This window comes from Megalobrama amblycephala, linkage group LG11 (assembly GCF_018812025.1).
Source record: "Megalobrama amblycephala isolate DHTTF-2021 linkage group LG11, ASM1881202v1, whole genome shotgun sequence".
Lineage (NCBI taxonomy): Eukaryota > Metazoa > Chordata > Actinopteri > Cypriniformes > Xenocyprididae > Megalobrama > Megalobrama amblycephala.
The window spans coordinates 26,075,089-26,079,630 of record NC_063054.1 but is presented as its reverse complement, the minus strand read 5'-3'; positions in this window follow the sequence as shown (position 1 = coordinate 26,079,630).

The following is a 4,542-nucleotide window of genomic DNA, read 5'->3' as shown; positions in this document are numbered from 1 at the left end:
GTCAAAAGGTGGCGCTACTGAGCCCCTCCACCACGCCCATTTCTATGGCTTTGTCCATGTCTACTGGTTGACAATATTGATGTGTGTGTCGAGTTTCATGCAATTTGAAGCATGTTAAGAGCCTCAAAAACACTCAAGAATATTATTACAGTTTGACCTGTTGCCATGGCAACAATATTTCAAATATCAAAAATCCTGTCATAGGTCTACATCTGCTGTGTATTGACATTACACTGATGAAGTTTGAAGCAAATCAGGTAAAAATAAGAGGGTGATCTCAAAACATTTCAAAAAGTGATACACTTCCTGCTGCCAGTTGGTGGCGCTATAACTTTGACTCACAATAGTCACATACATGTGATCAGACTCCTATAACGAACACACTTGTGAAGTTTCATAAAGATCAATATATGTATGCAGACGTTATAACACATTTCCTGTTTCCTTTTTCTCGCCATAAATTCGTTGCCTCGCCACGGACAAACCGTTCGAGATATCAAAAATCCCCTGGCAATTTTTAATCATCAGTGTCTTGACTTCATGCTGACCGAGTTTGGTGGCGATCGGATTAATCGTCTAGGAGGAGTATATCAAATTCCAGAGCATGCGTTTTTCAAACAACCCTTAATAGCTGACTTCCTGTTGGCGTGACGTTTAACTTAGAGCACGAAAGTTGTTTGGCCCGATGAGGTCTATATGTGTACCGAGTTTCAGACTAATACGTGCAAGCGTGTTTAATATATGGACCAAATTTTCAGACCTTTTTCAAGGGGGCGCTGTTGAGCCCCCTGCCACGCCCGGGTACCAGCTTCTGCCCGGCCCTGTTGGCCGCGGATTCCAATGTGTGTGCCAATTTTCAAGAGTTTTTGAGCATGTTAAGGCCCCCAAAAAGCCCCGGAAGACGGAAAAAAAAAAAAAAAAAAAAATAAATATAGCTGCGAGCAGCGATGGCGGGCCCAAGCCCGGTGGCACCGCCACCCCGGTGGCTTCAGGGCAACTGTGCACAGCGGGCAATAGGCATTTAAAACGGTTAAACATCAAAGGACTATGTCAAATTCGCTCCACATTTACTGCACTACAAGGTGCTGCTATAGAGCCCCTCCTCCCTGCCCATTTTCAAAGATTACATGTGCCAAGTTTTAACATTATTCTGATGAATTTTGAAGCAAATCAGGTAAAAATAAGAGGGTGATCTCAATGTATGCTAAAAGTGACACATTTTCTGCTTCCAGTTGGTGGCGCTATTACTTTGAATCACAATAGTCACATCCATGTGATCAGCCTTGTACAACGAAGACTAAGCCGAAGTTTCATCAAAATCAATTAATGTATGCAGAAGTTATAACACTTTGTTTCCCTTTTCTTGCCATAAATTCGTTGCCTCGCCACGGCCAAACCGTTTGAGATATCCAAAATCCGTTTGCAATTAAACAACTTCAATGTGTTAGCAACAAGTTAAAAAAGTTTGGTGTAAATTGGATAAACCCTGTAGGAGCAGTAGTATAAAATTCATAGCCTGTTTTTTCAAAAAATTAACATTCAAACCAAAATAGCTGACTTCCTGTTGGTCGGAGCTAATGAATGTAAATTAGAAAATTGTCCGGCTTGATGAGAACAATATGTGTACCGAGTTTGGTGATTGTAGGAAAAACTAACCCCCCCACTTTTGTCAAAAGGTGGCGCTACTGAGCCCTCCACCACGCCCATTTCTATGGCTTTGTCCATGTCTACTGGTTGACAATATTGATGTGTGTGTCGAGTTTCATGCAATTTGAAGCATGTTAAGAGCCTCAAAAACACTCAAGAATATTATTACAGTTTGACCTGTTGCCATGGCAACAATATTTCAAATATCAAAAATCCTGTCATAGGTCTACATCTGCTGTGTATTGACATTACACTGATGAAGTTTGAAGCAAATCAGGTAAAAATAAGAGGGTGATCTCAAAACATTTCAAAAAGTGATACACTTCCTGCTGCCAGTTGGTGGCGCTATAACTTTGACTCACAATAGTCACATCCATGTGATCAGACTCCTATAACGAACACACTCGTGAAGTTTCATAAAGATCAATATATGTATGCAGACGTTATAACACATTTCCTGTTTCCTTTTTCTCGCCATAAATTCGTTGCCTCGCCACGGCCAAACCGTTCGAGATATCAAAAATCCCCTGGCAATTTTTAATCATCAGTGTCTTGACTTCATGCTGACCGAGTTTGGTGGCGATCGGATTAATCGTCTAGGAGGAGTATATCAAATTCCAGAGCATGCGTTTTTCAAACAACCCTTAATAGCTGACTTCCTGTTGGCGTGGTGTTTAACTTAGAGCACGAAAGTTGTTCGGCCCGATGAGGTCTATATGTGTACTGAGTTTCATACTAATACGTGCAAGCGTGTTTAATATATGGACCAAATTTTCAGACTTTTTTCAAGGGGCGCTGTCGAGCCCCCCTGCCACGCCCGGTACCAGCCTCTCCGGCGTCCTAATGGCCGCGGATTCCAATGTGTGTGCCAATTTTCAAGAGTTTTTGAGCATGTTAAGGCCCCCAAAAAGCCCCGGAAGACGGAAAAAAATAAAAAAAAAAAAAAAATAATAATAAATATAGCTGCGAGCAGCGATGGCGGGCCCAAGCCCGGTGGCACCGCCACCCCGGTGGCTTCAGGGCAACTGTGCACAGCGGGCAATAGGCACTTAAAACGGTTAAACATCAAAGGACTATGTCAAATTCACTCCACATTTACTGCACTACAAGGTGCCACTATAGAGCCCCTCCTCCTGCCCATTTTCAAAGGATTACATGTGCCAAGTTTTAACATTATTCTGATGAATTTTGAAGCAAATCAGGTAAAAATAAGAGGGTGATCTCAATGTATGCTGAAAGTGACACATTTTCTGCTTCCAGTTGGTGGCGCTATTACTTTGAATCACAATAGTCACATCCATGTGATCAGCCTTGTACAACGAAGACTAAGCCGAAGTTTCATCAAAATCAATTAATGTATGCAGAAGTTATAACACTTTGTTTCCCTTTTCTTGCCATAAATTCGTTGCCTCGCCACGGCCAAACCGTTTGAGATATCCAAAATCCGTTTGCAATTAAACAACTTCAATGTGTTAGCAACAAGTTAAAAAAAGTTTGGTGTAAATTGGATAAACCCTGTAGGAGCAGTAGTATAAAATTCATAGCCTGTTTTTTCAAAAAATTAACATTCAAACCAAAATAGCTGACTTCCTGTTGGTCGGAGCTAATGAATGTAAATTAGAAAATTGTCCGGCTTGATGAGAACATATGTGTACCGAGTTTGGTGATTGTAGGAAAAACTAACCCCCCCACTTTTGTCAAAAGGTGGCGCTACTGAGCCCCTCCACCACGCCATTTCTATGGCTTTGTCCATGTCTACTGGTTGACAATATTGATGTGTGTGTCGAGTTTCATGCAATTTGAAGCATGTTAAGAGCCTCAAAAACACTCAAGAATATTATTACAGTTTGACCTGTTGCCATGGCAACAATATTTCAAATATCAAAAATCCTGTCATAGGTCTACATCTGCTGTGTATTGACATTACACTGATGAAGTTTGAAGCAAATCAGGTAAAAATAAGAGGGTGATCTCAAACATTTCAAAAAAGTGATACACTTCCTGCTGCCAGTTGGTGGCGCTATAACTTTGACTCACAATAGTCACATCCATGTGATCAGACTCCTATAACGAACACACTCGTGAAGTTTCATAAAGATCAATATATGTATGCAGACGTTATAACACATTTCCTGTTTCCTTTTTTCTCGCCATAAATTCGTTGCCTCGCCACGGCCAAACCGTTCGAGATATCAAAAATCCCCTGGCAATTTTTAATCATCAGTGTCTTGACTTCATGCTGACCGAGTTTGGTGGCGATCGGATTAATCGTCTAGGAGGAGTATATCAAATTCCAGAGCATGCGTTTTTCAAACAACCCTTAATAGCTGACTTCCTGTTGGCGTGGTGTTTAACTTAGAGCACGAAAGTTGTTCGGCCCGATGAGGTCTATATGTGTACTGAGTTTCATACTAATACGTGCAAGCGTGTTTAATATATGGACCAAATTTTCAGACTTTTTTCAAGGGGGCGCTGTCGAGCCCCCCTGCCACGCCGGGTACCAGCCTCTCCGGCGTCCTAATGGCCGCGGATTCCAATGTGTGTGCCAATTTTCAAGAGTTTTTGAGCATGTTAAGGCCCCCAAAAAGCCCGGAAAAAGGAAAAAAAAAAAAAAAAAAAAAAAAAAAAAAATAATAATAATCCTTAGAAGAACAAGAGGGCCCTGCGCGAATTTTCGCTTGGGCCCTAATAATAATCCTTAGAAAAACAAGAGGGCCCTGCGCGAATTTTCGCTTGGGCCCTAATAATCCTTAGAAAAACAAGAGGGCCCTGCGCGAATTTTCGCTTGGGCCCTAATAAGAGGGTGATCTCAAAGCAATTCAAAAAGTGATACACTTCCTGCTGCCAGTTGGTGGCGCTATAACTTTGACTCACAATAGTCACATCCATGTGATC